Source organism: Cicer arietinum, chromosome 3 (genome assembly GCF_000331145.2).
Source record: "Cicer arietinum cultivar CDC Frontier isolate Library 1 chromosome 3, Cicar.CDCFrontier_v2.0, whole genome shotgun sequence".
In the NCBI taxonomy this organism is placed as follows: Eukaryota; Viridiplantae; Streptophyta; class Magnoliopsida; order Fabales; family Fabaceae; genus Cicer; species Cicer arietinum.
The window spans coordinates 8,317,682-8,340,529 of record NC_021162.2 but is presented as its reverse complement, the minus strand read 5'-3'; the positions used below and the strand labels follow the sequence as shown (position 1 = coordinate 8,340,529).

Here is a 22,848-nt window from a genome sequence, read left to right as displayed (position 1 = left end):
ATGCTCCACTATTGAAAGTGGATATTCATGCAAAATAATTGCATGTGCAAGCTCTTTCCTAGCATTTTCAGCATCATAAATTCCAGTCCCCAACTCCTTTTTACCTTGCAAGACCTTAGCAGTAAGAAATGTTTGTTCGTTATTATGTCTCATGGTAGAAAAACGTGGAGTACATATTTTCATATGTCCGCGCAAGTGTGAGGTCCCGTCTCTTGCTCTCCCACCAAGCAATTTCTTGCAATAATTACATTTAGCTTTTTCTTTTCCATCAACTTTGACCTTTGTAAAATGATCCCATACAATACTTGTAAGTCTATTGTTACGATCTTCGGGTATTTCATCTGTCATATTATCATTTGTCTCATCGTGTGGTGTTTGCACAGTTTCATTTGGCGTAGAAACATTAGTTAACGGATTACAACTTTCATTCATAGTTGGTTGATGTGAACTTTCTTCTGAAGTAAGTTGACATGGTAGTGGTTGAGATGATGTGCCTTCAATTTCCATTTATATATTCTGTAAAGTTGCACATAAAAATAAATTAAATTGATAAATAAGTTATACACTCACACACACACACATATATTTCTTAAAAAATTTATCATGTAGTCAAATTAAATCCATAATTTTCAGGTAGTCATACATACTAACCATTCATAACCATTAGCAGGAATTAGACCTAAATGGCCTTTTTTTTCAAAGTTTCCAAATTTCTATACACTAATTAACACTCAGACAACAAGAAAAATATTAAATCGCCAATTCACCACATAAAAATGCAGAAAAAGGAAGAACAAATTTCTATAAACAACCGAATCAAAGCATAATCAGTTCAAAGATGATTAATTCTCCTTTGCTTAATTCCCCTTTGCTTAATTCTCCAATATGAATTATAAGGATAAATACAAAACATAACCATAACCAATTTGTACATGCAAATATGGATCAGATTATTTGGCTTGATTTCTCAAAAAAGAAAAAAAAAATCGCACAGAATGTTCAGCTTCGATCATCTGGGGAAATAATCATCACATCCATCTTGGAAAGCAAAATAAAAACAATATTATAAAAAGAGCAGATGAATGTATATTCACAATGAAAATATAAACATGGAAAACATTTTAAGAATGAAAATATGGATCAGATTATTAGGCTTGATTTCTCTAAAGAGAAAAAAATTCGCACAGTATGTTCAGATTCGATCATCTGGGGAAATAATCATCAATTCCACATTACAATGAAACATACTAATAGACACTATCATGAATATCATAGAGAGGATAAATATGTCTTCAAAATACAATAAACAAACACAAAATTAACCAGTTGTCTCATTAAATACGTTTAAAGTACAAAAAAAAGTCATCTAAGCAAAGTTAATTACGTAGAGAAACCAACACTACTAAATATATGATTTACTTAGACCATACATGATGAAGGAAAAAAGTTGGCAAGAGACATTTATATAAGATGTAGGAATAATCCAAACTCCAAGCACATTACGAACAGCACAAGAAGCCTAAATAATTCCTAAAAAAAATCAATTTTAGCATTACAACAATGAATCCCTCAAGGCTAATGAATATAGCCAGAGGAAAACAATAATGCTCCAATATGAATCGTAAAGCAATGAACCCCTCAAGGTTTAGAAGATATCTACAATCACATCGAGATTGTATTTGTCCACAATTTTACACGATTTGAACAATCGTAAAGCAACACTATCACACTGCAATTTAGATCATGGTCACCACGCTCTCAAGATAAAAAATCAACATTTCAGGGAATGACGGTGTTTCAATACCTCTTTGACGAGATCGCTCAATGCAGAAACCCCAAGGCAACCTACAGCTGTGTACACCAAGGATGACGAAGGCGGCGCACGAAGAGGAGGGAGGACGGTCGGGACAGAAAAAGTGAGGGTGGAGGTGGACGGTGGCAGCAAGCTAGGAAAAAGAAGGAAGATTGATAAAATTAGGGTTTTGTTACTATTTTAAAAGATGTAAGGGTATTTAAGTAATTGTATTTATGTCGGGTGGGTGCGGGTGCGGGTGCGGAGCGGATTTGATGAAACCCGTCCCCGCACCCGCCCGTAACTTTGAAAAACGGGGAAAATCCGCACCCGCACCCGCATCCATTAAAAACGGTTTTTCCCCGTTAAATGCGGGGTGGATGCGGGGCAGTTCGGGTTCAAATGCCATGCCTAATTATAATCAAATAAAGGTACAAGATAGTCTCAAAATGATGCACAAATGGTGTCTACGATCAGCCAAAATAAGAAAACATTGAAGCTTACAAATGTAAAGTAAGAAGAAGAAAAACACCCAAAAACCTACTATGTGCAAGCCAAATTCCTCCCTTTCCTACATCATTTCACTGATCCGACCGTTGAAAACGAATACTTGTATATTTTGAATCTTCTGTTAAAAAATCAGCTCGATCCAACGATTAATGAATGCGCAATCGATGCTTTGTTGAGACTGATTTGAAAAAATCGGGAATATGGTTTACTCTTCTCTTTTCTCTTTCGGCGACTGTCTTTCTTTTAAAATAGTCTCTCTTACAACCCTAATCAGATCATTCTCCACTTAAATAAGTGAGACACATGTGCTATAAAATTTGAGTCTTTCTCCACATAGGAAGGGAGCTCAATACCCAATATATATCCCTTCACAACATATCCTAGCCTCTCAATTCTAATCAATTACTATGGTTGTAAATCTTGAATGCATTTCATCAATGGTTTCTCCTTTATTCATCTCAAACATTTCAAAATTTTGTACGCCAATATTAATTATTTTTTCCTTGACATGGTTAGTTCCTTCGTGATGGGTTTGTAGCCGTATCACAATCATAAACTCTTTCTCTTTCTTTCCTACTCAAAACACAAGAAAAAAAATCGAGTTTTAAAATTTAGAAGTACCTTAGTTTTGTCTTATGTTATCCAATCTGTTTCTTTCTTTTCAACATATGTTGAATATTTTGAACAATTCTTGGTATAAAGTTTTCATCTGTTATGATGTGTCACATCCCTATATCTTGTGATTTTAGGAATAGTTGCACCTTATTTTTCCAAAAGTAGTAGTCTGTACCATCAAAGTAAGGTGGTCTAATTGATTATTCTTCTTCAAATATATACTTAGCTTATGACATTGCTTCTTGAATTTTTTCCTCTTAACACTTTTTGAGTCTTAATCCTTAGAAGCAGACTCTGATGCCAATTGAAGTAGCAATGTCAATCACAAGAAGAATGAGAGCAATGTCAATCACATTTCTTCCTTGAATCTAGTGAAAGAGAATGTGATCTTTTGTTGGATTGAAGAGCTTTGATTTCTCAAGTATGGTTGTTTAAGTGATTAATTGATTCACTTGAAACTGTTGTTGTTGTCTTCACCTTGAGGTTCTTCTTATAGGCGTGATAAATTTGATGACAACACATATAACTTTTACTAATTCAGTTGTTTAAAGTGATGTTTTAATAAACATGTGTTCTATTTTATCTAGAACGTTCATGTTTTGTAACCAGAACGTTATTCGTTTGTGCTTGAGTGAATATTGTGATTGAGATCATTTAACAGCTGTTTGGTGCCAGTATTTATGTTGTGTACACAAGTTGGACTTTCTGCAAAGGTGCAAAATCAATGTCTTTTTTATCCTTGTTGTCCTAGTCGTACTTGTTCATAGGCCATCAATCTAGAGATTGATTTTATTATTGTTCTTGATGTTGTTTTGTTTCTTTTAACCTTTTGGGCTAGATCATGGTTGTGAGTTGCCTTGATATATATATATTTGTTTCACTTAAGATATGTATTTTGGGAAATAATTTATTTTATTTTTTTCTTTAAAACGAATTGTCCAGAATGATTTTGTTTGATAAGGTTGATACTATCAAAAACCATAATGATCTTGGTTTTTCTAGACTACTGCTCTTATTAATCAGAATGTTCTTTTATATACCAGAATGATCTTGTGTACACTAGAATGATATTGTGTTGTTCTATAGTTGTATATAATTACCTATGTTCGAATTATACACTCAAAATAGAAACACAAATTAAAATCATAATTAGAAATTAATTAACTTATTTGATTATCTTCAAAATATTAATTTGGGATTTTTCCTCAACAAAACCACTTCAATAATTTCTACTTAAAGCTAAACCACTACATGAATTTCCTTTTGAAGTTAAACTACTCCAATAATTATATCTACATAGCATAAATCGAATTGAAAATTTATGGTGCCACTTTTATGTTGGCTTTCCTAGAAAGTTCTACAACAATTGACATAATCTCATAGTCACGGTACACTTTGCATCAATGTCAACATAGAAGATACTATGTGAAATTGTTTACAACATATAAACTTGTCTTAAACACCCATTGGTCCATTACACACACATCATCCAAAGAAAATATCTAAATTACATCTAACAACACTCTAACAAAAAAGTATAAGAGAGAGGAAGAAAATCATATACAAGTTTCAAATATTGTTGACTGGTGCATCTTGTAAGGAACTAGAGCTCATATATATAGCATTGACATATCTCTTCTTTTATAATTCTAGGCAATGTGAGACAATTTCAACATGTATTGTTTCAATCATCTTTTACTATATATGTAACTATAAGGATCTCCTAGTTAGTTTAGACTTAGTGTTTTGAGATATGTCAAAATTAGTTAGATGATCTGTGTTTTCTTTTTTCGATTTTCAATCTCTTGGAAATGCTACTTGAATTAGAAAGAGTTCATGAAAAAGAATGTTTTAGCATGCACAAATTTTGTTTCATGTTGTTTTAGAATGCATTAGCTTTATATCATATTTATATTGCATTGACACACTTTGAAATACGTTAAAAACTTTTTCTAAATGATTTTTAACTTTATAAATCGACTTAATGACTTATGAATTAACTTATAGACATCAAAACTTCATTCTATTGAAGTCTTAGACATGTGAATCGACTTACTTGTCATATAAGTTGGCTTACCTCAACACAAGAGGTTTTGCAAGTCGACTTACAGTGGTGTGAATCAATTCACACAAGTTGCAGACTTCAAAAATTGATTTCACGACTCATGCCAATCAATTCACAACCTTGTGAATCGACTTACCAAATCCGCAAACTTGACTTTTTGGTAGTTATAACAGTTACAAAGTTGTTATTTTACATTTTACTTTGGTCAATATTTTTCGTGAATCATATGTAAGCATTTCAAATCATCTTAGAACCTAAGAATATTTTCACCCATTCCACAAACTCATGCATTCAAGATCATAACTTAGACTGAAAACACTTTATTGTTCAAGTCGTGTGTGCAATAATGATTTGGTGCTGGAAAACAACATCGATGGTGTATCGTTTCTTTGGGTATCTATTCCAAATACAAATCATTGACGAGATATCAGTGGATGTCATATTGAAGGAATGAAAAGGGAAGATCTTCAGAGTTCTAGAGAGGTTTCTCTTGATTCTATCTTGCAAGGTTTGAAGTGGGATCTTCATCTTGAAGATTTGATTCATAATTTTTAAAGGATTGTTCCAAAAAAATTATTCAAAAGTGTTTAGGAATAATGGATTAGTGTTCAGGTGTATGTAAAAATTGTTCAATGATCTTGTAAACGTTTAAAATTAAAAATTAAAGAAAGAAACTCTGATTTCATTGAATCGAGAATAAACGTATTCTACATTCAGAGAACAAAATAGAGGAACCAATAAATCATCATGTGATTTCTTATTTCGTTCACTCTTTAATTTATAGGAATTACTTTGTAAATTGATTTTGTTATTATCGATTTTTGTGGTGATTTTCCATTTTGTGCCATAATTGATAGAAAGATTATGATATTAGAAATTTATGTTTTTGAACTTAATCTAGATTTCAATTGTTGAGAGAGAAATTTTGTTTTACCTAGATTTGATTCTTATTGAAAATCATGATTTCTTGTTTATATTGTCATTGTTTTTGTGTTAAGTGATTTCAATATTATCATACTTTCGAATACGAATTCCAATACACATATATACCCGAGTCCAATATTTTCTAAAATATATTTTTCCGTTGTGCGACTCGAAAAAATTTCAAAACTATTTTTAAAATCTGAACTCTATTTAATGTAATAGATTCTTAATTAATTTTTTTTTTCAACCAATCATTATATTTCTCCAATGGATCTTTAAAAAAATTATTATATGAGTCTCATGAGTAACCCAACACCTACTATTTGAAAATTTTGAGTTGAGGACAAAAATATAAAACAAAATTGGCATCATTAATTGTTAAAAGTAGTACTCAATTAAGAAGTCAAACTATTTTGGACAATTAGTTAGTTAGCTTTAACTACTTGTAACTTCCTTAGTTAGTTAGTTACTCTAAAACTGTAAACTAACTGTATATAAAAGCAAGACTTACAAAATAGAGGAAGAGAAATTCAATATAGATAGCAACCTGCATATTTTACAAAGTGTAGAAAATCTGGCAGCATAGAAACTCTATCATTATAAACGTTTTCATCTCATTATAAGTGATAATTCAAGTCGGATCTAGTCCCTCAGATGTATGAGTTAATCTTTGAACTGGGTTAACAAGTGTGTGTCTTCATTTTAGCATTACAAGTTTTAAATTCTATTTAAAACTGATCATTCACCGTTTCAGTCAAAAAACGAAGAACATTATGGACATTATGCTGATTAATCTTCGTTTTTTGTTTCAATCATTTTGCATTTTTTCTAGACAAAACCAAGAACAATTTTGGTTTAATTACTCATTGATCTCCATTTTCACAACAATTAGTATCAGAGCACGGGAGTATTCGACCCAAAGGAATGATGGCATCAACAACATATGTACTGGAAAAATTCGATGGGAAGAATGATTTTGGGTTATGGCATCTTAAGATGAAAGCGTTGTTGGTTCATCAAGGTTTGGTAGGAGCATTGGGAGGAGAGAAAGACATGACATCCACACTAAAAGAAAAGGAGAAGAAGGATATCATGAACAAGGTTCATAGTGCTTTAATCTTGAGTCTTAGAGACAAGGTTAAGAGGGAAGTGTCAAAGGAGACCTCTTCTACAAGTATTTGGCTCCAATTAGAATATTTATACATGACAAAATCATTAGCGAATCATTTGTACTTAAAACAAAAGTTATATACTTTCAAGATGCAACCTGGGAGGTTAATTGAAAATCATATGGATGAATTTAATAAGATTGAGTTTGATCTTGAAAATATTGATGTAAAATTGGATGATGATGATCATGCCATATTGTTGATAAATTCATTACCAAACTCTCTTGAAAATCTGTGTGATACACTTATTTACGGTAGAGATTCTTTGTCATTAGAAGAAGTACAAGCTGCACTAATCGCCAAAGAACTGAAGAGGAAGTCATATGGGAAAGAAGAAAACAGTGGTGGTGAGGGATTGTTTGTCAAGGTTAAGGCAAGGAAGAAGAATAAAAAACAGAAGAATAAGTTCAAGAATACAGAAAAGGACAAGTCTAAAATGAGATGTCTCATATGCAATAAAGAGAGGCATTTCAAGAAAGATTGCCCAGATTGGAAAAGTAAGAAATGGTCAAATAGTGACGATGATTATAGAAATGCATCTATAGCTTCTAAAAGATATGACAACACATAAGTTCTTATGGAAAATTCAACTAAAATCATGGATGATAACTGGGTGCTTGACTCATGATGTTCATTTCACATGACCTCAAATAGAGATTGGTTTCTTGACTACAAAGAAACTGATGAAGGCAAGGTGATTATGGGGAACAAATCAGCATGTAAGGTAGTTGGAATTGGTTCAATCAAGTTGAAGTTGGAAGATGGAAGATGGAACCATGAAGATTTTGTCAAAGGTAAGACATGTTCCAAAACTGAAGAGGAATTTAATTTCTCTAGGAATGTTGGATGAAGCTGACTGTTCGAATGGCAGCAATGGTAGTACAAGCGTCAACCAAAGCCAACATGTGGCATCAAAGACTGGGACATGTAAGTCTAAAGGGGATGCAAGTTCTGGACAAACAAGGCATGTTATGTGGGGACAAGATTAGTGATCTTGAATTTTGTGAGCATTGCGTGTATGAAAATATGCATAGGATCAAGTTCTCTACAGGAAAACATTGCTCAAAAGGAATTCTATAATATGTTCACAGTGATCTATAGGACCTTGCAAGGATTGTTTCACATGGAGGTAACAAATTTTTAATTACATTTCTTGATGATTATAGTAGAAAAATATGGATTTACTTGTTAAAAAGTAAGGATGAAGCATTTAAAACCTTTCAAAGATTGGAAGTCTATGGTTGACAATATGATTGACAAAAGGATTAAAACTCTAAGGACATATAATGGTCTTGAATTATGTAGTGATGAATTCACTAGTTTTTGCAAATCTCATGGTGTGAACAGACATAGGACTGTAAGAAGCACACCTCAACAAAATGGACTAGCTGAAAGGATGAATAGAACATTGCTTGAAAGAATGAGATGCATTATGTCGAATGCAGAGATGCCTGCACAGTTTTGGGGAGAAGCTGTCCATACAGCTTGTTATTTGATAAATTTGAGTATCTCTACTGCAATTGAACTCAAAACCCCTCAAGAGATGTGGACAGGGAATGCTGCAAACTACAATCATCTAAAAGTATTTGGATGTGTTGCATACTACCATGTAAATGAAGGGAAGCTAGCCCCTCGAGCCAAGAAAGGGTTTTTTTTTTTAATATCCAAGTGGTGTAAAAGGTAATAGGATATGGTGTCCTAAAAGTAGGAAATGTACCATCAGCAGGGATGTTAAGTTTCATGAGGTTGAGCTATACAAGTTTGTAAACAATGTTGCGAATAAAGGCTCACATCAAATTAAAGATGAGAGGATTGATCTTGAGGTGGAGAAAGATGGAGATAAAAAGAGAACATTCTTGGAACAACATCAGACTCAACAAGACAGAACTGAGAGGTTTGATCTTGAGGTGGAGAAATTTGCAGAAAAAAGGAGAACATTCTTGACTTCAACCACAAAAAAGAAGAAATATCAACAAAAGTCAAGAACGTTCTTGACTTCAGAACAACATCAGGCTCAACAAGACAAGATTGATGCAAACCTAGCAAAACATGCTATGTTTTCATAGCAGGAATCAGACGATTATAACCTCATCAGGGATAGAGAAAGAAGAACATCAAAACCTACTCAAAGATATGGCTATGCATACATGATTAGTTATGCATTACATGCTGCTGAAGAGATTATACAAGAGGATCCCATGAACTATAATGAAGCTGTCAAGTCTCAAGACAAAGACAAATGGATTTTAGCTATGACTGAGGAGCTGAAATCATTGGAGAAGAACAACACTTGGGAACTCATGCCTAAGCCAGCCAACTCCAAAATTGTAGGCTACAAGTGGATCTTAAAGAGGAATGAGGGAATTCCAGGAGTTGAACCACCCAGGTTCAAAGCAAGGTTAGTAGCAAAGGGATTCACTCAAAGGGAATGTGTAGACTACACTGAAATCTTTTCTCCTGTAGTCAAGCATGCATCTATAAGAATAATTATAGCCATGGTAGCACACTTTGACATGGAATTGGAGCAAATGGATGTCAAAACAACATTTCTCCATGGTGATCTGAATGAAACAATCTTAATGCAACAACCAGATGGCTTTAGGACTCAAGGAAAGGAGGATTGGGTCTACTTGCTAAAGAGATCACTCTATGGGCTAAATCAATCACCAAGGCAATGGTATTTGAGATTCGATTCATTTATGCTCAGTTAAAGGTATGCTAGAAGCAATTTTGATAGTTGTGTGTATTATAAACAAGTATCATCAGCCACATACATATACTTGCTGCTATATGTGGATGACATGCTAATAGCATATAAAAATATGAAAGAAATAGAAAAATTGAAGGGCCAACTGAAGAAATAATTCGAGATGAAGGACTTGAGACCAACCAAGAGGATACTATGAATGGCAATCATCAGAATCAGAGAGCAAGGAAATGTTCTAAATAGATTCAATATGTGTGAATCAAAGGCAGTGAGCTCTCCACTAGCAGCTCATTTCAAGCTTTCTTCAGCCATGTCACCAAACACAATTTTGGAAGCAGAAGACATGAAGAATATACCATATGCAAGTGCCATAGGGAGTATCATGTTGTAAGTGTCACGAGCAGGTTTATGGGAATACCAACGATGAATCATTAGCAAGCTGTCAAATGGATTCTAAGACACCTAAAGGGCACTCAAGCATGTGTTTGGAATACAACAAAAGTTCAGAAACATCAAACCTAGTCCAAGGATTTGTAGACTCTGATTTTGCTGGAGATTTAGATAGAAGAAGGTCTCTTACAGGATATGTGTTCACATTGTTTAACAACACAATCAGTTGAAAAACTAATCTTCAACACATAGTGGCATTATCAACAAAAAGAAGCAGAATATGTTGCTCTTGCTGAAGCGGTGAAAAAAGGAATTTGGCTAAAAGGATTAATCGCATAACTTGGAGTCAAGCAAGAATCTGTGTGCATAAATTGTGACAGCCAAAGTGCCATTCACTTGAGTAAAAATCAAATATATCATGAAAGAACCAAGTATATAGACATCAGACTTCACTTCATCAGAGATGTAATTGAAAATGGTGAGATACATGTGGCAAAGGTGCACACAAGTGATAATCCTACAAACATGTTTACAAAGATTGTCACACTTAGCAAATTCAAACACTGTTTGGATATGCTGCAAATCAAGTCCAAAAACTGAGATCAATGACTAAGAGGATCTGATTTGAAGAATCACAAGCTGAAGCTTCTCATTTGGTACCAAGGTGGAGAATTGTTAAAAGTGACACTCAATTAAGAAGCCAAACTGTTTTGGGCAGTTAGTTAGTTGGTTGTAACTACTTGTAACTGTCATAGTTAGTTAGTTTGTTACTCCAAAACTGTAAACTAACTGTATATAAAAGCAAGGCTTACAAAACAGAGGAATAAAGGGTCAATATAGATAACAAGTTGCAAATTTTACAAAGTGCAGAAAATCTCGCAGCATAGAAACTCTATCATTGTAAACGTTTTCATCTCATTATAAGTGATAATTCAAGTTGGATCCAGTCCCCTAGAAATAGGAGTTAATCTATGAATTGGGTTAACAAGTGTGCAGGTATTCATTTTAGCATTACAAGTTTTAAATTCTACTTAAAACTGGTCATTCTCCATTTTAGTTAAAAAACGGAGAAAATTCTGGACATTCTACTTATCAATCTCCGTTTTCTATTTCAATCATTCTGCATTTTTCTAGACAAAACTAAGAACAGTCTTGATTTAATTACTCATTGATCTTCATTTTTTACAACACTAATAAATGCATATAAAAAGTGCATATAAAATACATAACTCAAAAAAGTAAATTGATATGCAAATATCCGAATATTGTGACAGTCTAGTGATACAAACTTAATGTTGAAAAATGTGGAAAATATATATTTTATAAAATACTTTAATATTATTACTTTACAAAAGATGTCATTAAATACTTCGTTCAAAATCATTAACTAAATTTTATAAATAATCCAAAATCTTAAGTCACATGGTACTTAAACGCCACACAATAAGATATCAATGTAAGACTAATCATTCACACTCCAATCCAACAATTTTCTTCTCAAATTGGATTCTTTTTATCCATATTTAATTGTCGTCACAACCAACATAACATGCCTCCTGATCACCCCGTCATGAAGACTTTCTATACAAGGATCCGATACATCAAGATCAACTATCGCCAACCCTACCAAGATATATCGGAACTCTAATATTACTTGTTGGAGTATGGGGTACGAAAGGAACAATGAGTCAAATATTTCAAGACCACAAGAAATTTAAGATTTTAGGTGGAGATGTAATGAGTCAAATGCCTCTCCTATATCGAAATTTTGTTAACGACTTAAGATTTTAGGAGATTGCAAAAGGTGTTAACGACTCATATTTGAACTACAACACCTTTTTCAATCTCCTATATTGGATATTTGAACTACAACACCTTTTGCAATCTCCACAAGAAATGTAATGAGTCAAATGCCTCTCCTATATATCCAATATTTAAACCATATATAGTTATTGTGAAACTAACCACTCATATTTGAACTACAACACCTTTTGCAATCATGAGAATAAGATTAGTAGAGAATGAGTGGTGAATTACTATCATTACCATTTAAAGATTTCAATATTTCAGTTAACTGTCTAATATAAAAATGATTAAATGAATAAATAATTAATGGTAGAGACATCTCATTGGACATAATATAATTTTTCCGACCTACACAATATATTCATAAATAAAAACTCAACACATTCATCAATTTATTTAGTGCATAATAATAATAATAATAATAATAATAATAATAATAATAATAATAATAATATTAGTTAATTGTTATCAATCCATAATTGATTAGTTAAATTATTTATCTTATATTCTCCTATTGTGTGACAATAATAAATTATGATCAAAAGTCTTGTCAATCAAGGAAAAGTAAGTTTCAACATTGAGATTTTTTTCATCTAAATGTCCTATTTTTTTTTAAAAAAGTCAATCAAAATATCCTACTTTAAAAAAAACCAAAAAAAATATTAAAATGTCCTATTTTTGGCACTACTAAGAGGTTGCATCTCCAATATGCGATTGTGTGAAATTTTTTTATTTTTCCATGAGATCGCATCTCAGCTACTACTTTTTTTTTCTTTTCATTTTAACTTTAGAAAAATTGGAAAAATTGTTAATTTAATTAATAAAAAATAATTAAAATATTAAAAAAAATAAATTTATATTAATAAAATAAAATAAAAATACATTAAATTGAAAAATAAAATACATCAAACTTAATATAAATAACGTCTTTTTAATATTTTGTAGATAAAATAACAACACAATTTTATTTTGTTAACAACGCTCTTCTATTTTTATTCCTATCTAATAAATAAAAAATAATATAAATAATAATAATGAAAATAAAATATTGTTAATTTAATTAACAAAATAATAATAAAATATTTATAAAAAATCAAAATACATTTAATAGAAAAAAAATACATGTTAATGTGATCCGGAGAAAAAATACATTAAAGTTTTTATATTTTATTAATATAATTTATTAAAGTTAATTTGGTCAAATAAATGTGTCAAAATAAACAACGTATCACTCCTATTTTGCAAATGCTAACAACTTAATTCTATTATATTAATAATAATAATAATAATAATAAATTAAGTTATATTAATAAAATACATAAAAGTTTATGTATTTTTTTCTCCGGTTCACATGAACTTTGATTTATTTATTTTTATGAAATTTATTGATTTTTTTAAATACTTTATTATTATTTTGTTAATTAAATTTATAATATTTTATTATTATTATTATTATTTATATTTTTTATTTATTTATTAGATCGGAATAAAAATTAGAGAAAAGTTGTTAATAAAATAAAATTGTGTTGCTATTTTATCTGCCAAATATAAAGAAGACGTTATTTATTTTGGCACATCTAGTTAACCGCATTAAATTTGATGTATTTTATTTTTTAATTTAATGTATTTTATTTAATTTTATTAATATAATTTTGTTTTTTTAAATATTTTATTTATTTTTTATTAATTAAATTAATAAATTTTCTTATTTTTAAAAGTTAAAATGAAAAAAAATATACAAAGCAGTTGGTCGCATTCCCATAATGCAACCTCATACTGCGGAAAATAAAAAAAATTACAATATTTTGATACATTTTTTTCAAAGTAATGCATTTTTGTTAACATTTTTTCAAAAAGAGATATTTAGATAAAAAAAATCCTTTGCATAAATTGCCTTTATTGGAGAAAACAATTTAAATCATACTAGGTATTAATTTGAAAATGACTTAAGTAAACAATATGAATCACGGTAACAAGTTTTTAATTTTATAAAGATTATAGAATGTCCACATAGGTCTATGAATAGTAATTAAATATAGACATGAGTAATTACATTAATCAAAATACATAAATGGTCTACAATACTTAACATTTAATTAAAATCCAGTTTTTAACGAAATAAATTACAATTGGGTCATATACTCTTGAACAATACAATTGTCTTAGACACTATTAGATCTAGAGAAATAAACTTTCTTTTACAAGATGAAAAATTTCTCATTCTAGATCTAATAATTTCTATAACCATTGAAGGACATCTGTTTATCTATTTAAAGTGAGAAGTGTGATAGAGACTAATATAAATAAAAATATCTGATAGAAAGATTGATTGTTATGAATTGATAGAATGAAGAAAATAAAAATGATAAGAATGAATTTATAATACGTTTTATATAGTGATCTTATTCAACTTAAAATTTGCAGTTAATATTAATCAACTTGTAACTCATATAACCAACTGCAACTAACTTCAACACATATCCAACTATATTTAACACTCCCTTGCAAATTAGAAGTGTGATTTAAAAAATTTAACTTGAGATGAACAATACAATAAATTTTTTTTTTTTTAAAATACAACAAAAATAATAGTGAAAATTATAAATAAAAAAAATACAAGTTGAATGAATAAACAAGAAAAGTTGACAATGAAAGTGGCAGTAACATAATTCGTAGAATATTTTGACCTATTTATTAATCCCTTTAAACTTCTTCTAACGTATCCATGACACTCACTCTAATAATGTCAAGAACACTAATTTTGCTTGATCGACAAATGCCAAATATGAAAAGCAAACCTTAATTACCACTAAGTGAAAGCACAAAAAAAAAAGAATGAAAATTGATTAACCATCTTGTAACACCACATATTTTCGTTTATAAGAGATAGGACCTATGTGCCAATTGTTGGATATTTGGGTACCCATACATCTATTTAGAATAGATAGAAATAATTTTCTGATTGTTCTACAATAGTTAATCGGTTAAATCTATTAAACTAATCAATTAATGGAAGCAAAATCCTAATAATTGATTAGATCATTCATTTAATCGATTGAGTTAAGTTAGACCATATATATATAAACTAATTTTCTAGTCTTTTGGACCAAGTTTCAAATAGTAAATCTAATGCTACTATCAAACCATAATGTCAATATAAGCTTAATTTTGTTCAGAATTCGTGCTCTTACCTTAGTTGCCACGTTTCAGAAAATTAACCTTAATCTTCGAAACAACATAACTCTTTCATTTCTCAATTGCTTTCAAAATCGTTTGTTGTTGTGGGACCGTTAGGCCATTAGGATCCTTCTTACCTTTAATTTTTTATCGATAATTGTTGAAAATAATGATAATTTTAATGGAAATTTGTTGAAAATAATGATGATATTTATGAGAACTAGTGTTGTTGTGAATTGAAAAATAAATAAGTCTCACATAGGAGGGATATCACACACTAGTAGGGTATACAAGGTGGAGGTATGATACTTGGGGTGTGCCTAAAGGGGTACCCCAATTTTGTAAAGGAGGGAGAATACATGCAAAATTGGCATGGCCTTAGCTACGTTGTGTATTATTTTTTAGTATATGAAAATTAATAAATTAATTATTTATTTAATTAAATGAATGCTTATGTTTTTATCTCTAATTGATATGTTAATTACATAATTGTCCTCCACCGAGTCAACATTCAACATATGATCCAGTCAGTTCTTTGCCTCCCATTTTTGCGTTTCAGTTTTGTTGGTCAAAACCCTAATCACTAGTCATGCGCGTCTGTTATTGTCTGGTAAAAAACCTAAGTCTAAACTGAGTGCACGTTTTGTGGTCAAACAATATGTGGCACACGTTTTGGTGTTCAAACAAATCGTGGCACATGTGTTCGGTGGTCAAATTCTAAATATCAGAGCACGCGTTTAGTGAATCAGACCTAATGGATCGCACCTTTATCTCTAATCCAGTTACAGATTTCCTCTATTTATAGAGGTATCTCCTCAGTTGAAAAAACACACCAAAGCTCTTCGTATTTGAGGCTTTTTTCTATTCTCCCCTTTTCTTACTCACTTCTTATTTTTCTTTTTGAATGGTCTTAGTGCCATATTACGAGTGGTAGTCATTTGACTGCCATATTGATGGTGTAATTCTAGAACAGTTTTCTACGGTGCAGTAGAACTCCGATACAGTGATCTGGATTGTTTTATTATAAGGACTTCGTGGTTGATAGTCTGTCTTGCACAATTTGGGTCGTGTCTCAAAACGTCCAACCTAGTCCTGTCTCGAAACGTCCGACCTAGTCCGCGACTCAACCCAATAATATTGTATGTGGCATAAATCATTTTTTCAAAGTTTTTCGAAATTTAAAACTAACAATAACAATACCTCATTGTTTGGTAAATTATTCTAACTGCTTTGTTTTCCTATTTTTCATTAAAAAAAATCACAAATAACCTTTTTTATGACTTGTTTTTCTTGATTATGGAGATTTTTAAACATTGAGTAAATGTTCATGATTCCATCATTCTTTCGAATTCACATTTTTGTTAGTTAAGGTACGAAGTGGGTTTGGCTTTTGATTGCAATGAATAAATGAAGTAATTACATTAAATAGGGATGTCTAGGGCCGATTATTGAACTGTCTAAACTGTCCAATAGAATTGTGAATTGGTGAGAATTAAATTTTTTTATAATATAATAAAATGATGGTGAATTTTAACAAACAAAAAATTAATTTAAGACTAAAAATAATATTTTTTTATCAAAATAAAACTTTTAAAATAAAAATAAATAATGTTTAGAATCTAAAGTTCTCTCTGTAGGAACTAAAATAAAATTTTGAAATTTTATCGTTAAATTAATTGCCGTTATAATCGTTAATTGCTTACACATGTAGATTCTATGCGTAAATAATTATAAATTTATGCTTCTGGTGATGATTTGTTATGTCAATGATAATTGGTTTGTTTTGGTTGATATTCTTCTAATTGTCAAATTTGCTAATTTGTTGTATTAATCAATTAGATAAAGCATATTAATTTAGGTTTGATAAAAACTCATACGATAAGTGATTAGGTAAATAGAGCTAATGGATTGTGTAATCTGAAAACCCATAATTTACTTAAGTGACAATAGGAGACTAGAATTAGGATGATAATTGTTTTTTTATAGAATAATAAATTTCATTAAAATACTAAAATGAAAATAATACAATCAAATTAATTAAAGATTTGGGTACTCTTTATTTAGATTTTAAGATCAATAAGAAAGTTAGAAATATGATAACAATACACATAAATAATTTATAAGCCAATGAAAAATTATCAAACCAAAACCTTAATCCTAACACCTATATTAATTTATTTCTCATATGATCAATGATCAAAAATACTGAAGCATCCACCATCTTTAATGTCACTTATCTTCCGAAAAAAATATTTGTTGGTATTCGCTCATATCGACTATAGGTGGTCTTTGACATGACCGATTCAACCACATATTGACATGTTATGTAAAATTGAGATAATATTGAATTTGGTGATAGCATCCATTAGTCTCTTATTCAAAATACAGTATTGACTAAACGAGTAATTCTCAAACATTTTAACAAACACATGAAATAAAAATTTGAAACAAACTAAAATATTGCAATGAGACGAGAAATCAAAACGCCGCACTAAGCAACAAAGAAAATAATGTTACACTTGGACAAAGAAATAGCAAAACAAATTGAGAAAAGAAACTTAAAAATATATAAAAATCAATTATTTAAATATAAAGATAAATATACATAGAGAAAAACGGGTTTGAGAGGTGATTTTAAGCCAAAAACAGTATTGACTAAACGAGTAATTCTCAAACATTTTAACAAACACATGAAATAAAAATTTGAAACAAACTAAAATATTGCAATGAGACGAGAAATCAAAACGCCGCACTAAGCAACAAAGAAAATAATGTTACACTTGGACAAAGAAATAGCAAAACAAATTGAGAAAAGAAACTTAAAAATATATAAAAATCAATTATTTAAATATAAAGATAAATATACATAGAGAAAAACGGGTTTGAGAGGTGATTTTAAGCCAAAAAAATAACCTTAACCTCTTTAATATAAAAAGATAAAAATAGGACAAAGAAAAAAGAGTGTCAGTGCTACTAGATTACAGGAGAATGATAGGGTGTGTTAAATGGGTTAGATAAAATAGTTAATCAAATAGGGTAATCAAAATTTTGTAAAATTGTCTAAGTTGATTACTTAATCAATTAGATGATATAATAATAATAATAATAATAATAATAATAATAATAATAATAATAATAATAATAATAATTGGTAAAATTGTCTAATTTACTTTATTAATTTTTGAGATGAGATAGATAATCGATTAGGGTAAAAAATTGTCTAAGTTAATTAATTAATCAATTAGCTAAGAAAGATAATCAATTAGATAAAGAATATAGTGTTAATAACTTTGGTTACGAGTAATAAAGGCTAATTATAAGTACTAATGGTTAGTTTTTGAAAATTAATGACTAACTAAAATGTTTGATATGTTATTGATATATGATAGTTATCCATGAATACATGGACAATTATGATATATTTTATAATAAACCTCCAAAAGAAAAATACAAGTTTAGAAAGATCCTCCAAGAGAAGCCAAATCCAACCATATTGATTATCCCATCCAATATGTGGTATGAGAAGAAATATATTCAAATTTGTCATTAGAAATAAGATAAAATGGAAGTGAATTTGTAGCAAAGATGCAAAATGCAATATGAGACCCTATATAACGCCAAAATCGGAAATCATGATGTTGCAGAAAAGAAAATGACCACCACTTTCATGAATTGTAAGAAGCAATTGAGTGCAAACCAAAATCTTTTGCGGACAACAATACATTCAAAAAATCATAAAACAAATGATTGATTAGAAGTTCTAAATGAAGAAAACAATAAAACGAAGAAGAATAGTGATGTGAAAAACATTTATGATATTCATGATTTTGACATTCATGTTGAGTATCGTGGTAGAATTAACAACAAAAATAATTGATATGAAGATTGATTATTTAAAATTAATAAAATGAAAAAAGTTAATAATAAATTTCTGATATATTTTATATAGGAATATTATATCTTAACTAACTTACAATTAATACTAATTAATTTATAACTATCTATAACCAACTACTCCCTTCATCTCTAATTATAAAATCATATTTCACATTTTCTTTGTCACTTAACATAAGACATTTTTTAAAATTTAATGTGCAACTTCATTGCAAAAATGTAAATTCTTTTTCTCTTTTTATGATTTTAATATATAATTATAAAAATAACATATTTTTTGGACAAATTTATTACTAGAATAAATATATCTATAAATTTTTTTGAAGTATTTCATAATAAAAGAAGGGAGTACAATTAATTCTAACAAGTTTTCAACTTTATCAATTTTATTTTTTAAAATTTATAAGAGTATAAATAAATAAATAAATAAATAAAGTTATAAAAATTTAAATTAAATCGAATTACTTTTGCAAAAATAAAAACATATTTAAACTATAAAAAATATCACTATATCTAACAAGTTTGAGGAAAAAGAAGTTTTTTTTTATTTTTTATTTTATTTTATGAAATAGTGTTGGCGTGCTTAATGATTATTGATTGATATACATATTTTTGTTGTTGCATATATAATAAGATGTGAGCCGCAAAGAGCAAAGAGAAATTGCATGGCAAAAAATATGATGATGATGTGATGTATGATGGAGTGTGCGCGCATGCATTTGAAATTGCATGTGGACATATGACGACAAGAACAATAACAAGATGTTTGTTTCCTTTCCCCTCAATTTGCTCGCATGCCATCTCTGTCTTCTCATTGTCAACATCACAACCACGTGTGGGCCCATTATCAAATTACCCAAAATTATTATCTTTTATATTTCACCCATATTGCATATACATTATTTTATTTTATTTCTTTTTAATTTTTTTTTAGTTCTACGATAGATCACTTTCATAAATTAATTATTATAAATTAATATTTAAAAATTATTAAATTTTTTTAATGATAGTTGATATACTTTTTAAGAATTTAGTAATTTTTAATTATTTTTATAAAAAAGACGGTGATTTGATTTATGTGTTTCAATATAAAATATTTTTTTTTTATTTTTATATTTATTTTCACTATATTAGTTATGAAAATAAATATGATCATTAACATCTATTTTTAAGCAATAACATATATGATCGTTGGGATTTTAAATACTTTTCAAATATTAGTTCATAGTGGACTGTAATACATATTAAAATTTACATTAGAGTTTATTCTTCTCTGACAATAAATTTTTGAAGAGTTTCTATTAAGAAACACTATATATGTGGTATTTAAATTAATTTTTATTAAAAATTAAAATTGCTAAGATTCTTCCTCTTCTTTGTTATTTTCATTTATTCAAACAAATTAAAATCTAGATTTTTTTTAAATTGAAACCCCAATTAAATTTTTTAGATTTCATCAAACTCATAAAATTGAAATTCATAAAAACAATTGAATCTCTCGTTGCTGTTGTTTGGTGATTGATTTGATGGATTTGGTTTTATAATGAATGAATGGTGAAGTTGGTGTCACGTTTAAGAAGAAGATGAATTCAAGATATTTCATGAGTTGAAGTTAGGGTTAGAGTGTTTAATTTGTTTGATTTCAAGATCTAGTTTACAATTTTGATGGGTTTCAATTTTTTTGGTTTGATAATTTGTTCTAGTTTTTGGTTTTATTTTGTAAATGTATAATAATTGTGGAGATGAAAATATGATATTTATATCAATGGAAGATCGTTAAGATGAAAAAGAAGATAATAAAAAATATGATGAGGAATAAGTTGAATTTTATGAGTTGGAAAGATGAAAAAGGATAATAAATTTGATAAAAAAAAATTATAAAAAGTAATCAAAATAATAATAAAAATTTACTAATTTAAATTTGTTACTTCATTATTATCATGCATGTGTCAACAATTTAATATTTCCGTGGTTTTTTAATAGAAGATTTTTAAAAAGAATGTAATCAAATCACAATTTAACTACTAACATTGCAAATCGTATAAAACATAAAAGATTAACTTTAAAATAAAAATAAAAAACTTAAAAAGTCTTCTTAGATATGAGTCAAACTCAAAGAACACATATTTACATAATTTATCTTACAAGTTATTATAAGTTATTAATCTCATGTATACATAATTTATCTTTAGAAGTGATAAGTTATTAATCTTATTTACGCTATTCTAATAAAAATTTGAATTTATTATCTAAACTATAGTTCATGGCTGATAAGTTGAATTATGAGAGGAATTATTTCTATTTATTAATATCAATTTCAAAAAAATAATGAATTGTTTTTGGTTGTCTATAAAAATAACCTCAAGGTGAAGACAATAATAAAAGTTTTCAGTGCAATGAATTCATCACTAAAACAATCATATACGAGAAATCAGCTCAAGTTCTCTTACACTAGATTCAAGGATCTTTTTTCTGAGTTATTGCTGATAATCAATCTAAAATAAGTGTTGAGTAGATTCTGATCCTATAACTTTCTTTCATAATTTCATTTGAAAACTCAAGACTATTTCTTAAAGATAGTTTGATTATTGTGTACAAAAAAAATTTTGTGATTAAAAGATAACATGTAAAAATTATTTCTGGATAGAAATATATATGTAAAATCTTTTCAAGGTTGAAAGATGAATATTGTAACTGATCAAGAAAAAATTGTGTGAAAGCAAAAACTTTCTTGTGTAAAGCACATTAATGGAAAAGTTCATAAATTGTGATGATTGACCGTATCACATCTTAGGTGAACTAAGATACATCATTGTGTGATCCTCTTATTTCTATCCTTTATTATTTCTCATGATCACGTAAAAATAATTTATTTTTGACTAATCAAGAACATTCTTAAAATTTTTATAAATAAATAAGATTGATCTTGAGTTAGTTTAAATTAAAAGTATAAACTAATATTTTTAAAAGGAAATCACATGGTATTTTAAGTAGAAAAAATATTTAAAATATACAATACTAACAAATAAAGTGGGCCCCCCTGTGTATCATGTGTAGACAGAGACTCTATTGTTCCTTAACCACTAAAGCAGGTTTAAATTTGTGACTTTAAAATTCTAAATTTAACTCCTTTATAATGAAAAATAAATGTTAAAGAATTGATGATTTTCATTATATATTCAATAGTTTTTAAAGATGAGTTCTTAAAATCTGTTAGAATAAAATAATCAAATCCCTTAATAATAATTATTATGATTAGAATCATAGATGATAGTTTGAAGTAGCAAATCATATCAATTAACATTTATTCTTTTGTTGTTGTTGTATAAATCAAATATTCTATGCACGCAACTGTAGAAACTAACCCATTAAACTAAGTAAGACCAAAATAGATGGTGAAACTCTTCCTCAAAAGTTTTAATGTTTTTGCATTCCAAAAATTAGATTTGAATCCATGACTTATGTTTAAAAAGGAACACTCTTGGGTAAAGGTGAGTGTAGTCTCATTTAAACACATAGTTATCACAATTTCAACAACTCAATTACATCTTTTGCAAATAGTGTATGTAGGCATGCTAGGAAATAAAAGGTTGGTTTGGTAGGTAGGATAGAATGAAGTAGAAACATCAAGGGTTCAATCTCCTCCCTTAACATAATATTAATAAATTACTAACAATACAAACATCGAACGTCTAGAAAAAAGTGTATGCAGGCAACCGCACACCTAATATTAACATTAACAATGATGAACAATCAAAATATATCTACCAAAGAAAGATTTGGCACAATGCAAAACTAG

The 22,848-nt window shown here is 29.0% G+C and overlaps 2 non-coding genes across 2 annotated transcripts; both read right to left on the bottom strand.

Annotated features, from left to right (window-relative positions):
* Window positions 1–940: 940 nt before the first annotated feature.
* On the bottom strand, window positions 941–1,038 carry LOC113785930 (small nucleolar RNA Z103). Its single transcript, XR_003472110.1, has one exon. It is a non-coding gene; the product is annotated as a small nucleolar RNA Z103 (small nucleolar RNA).
* A 97-nt stretch (window positions 1,039–1,135) lies between these two features.
* On the bottom strand, window positions 1,136–1,231 carry LOC113785931 (small nucleolar RNA Z103). The gene has a single exon (XR_003472111.1). It is a non-coding gene; the product is annotated as a small nucleolar RNA Z103 (small nucleolar RNA).
* Between the last annotated feature and the right edge of the window lie 21,617 nt (window positions 1,232–22,848).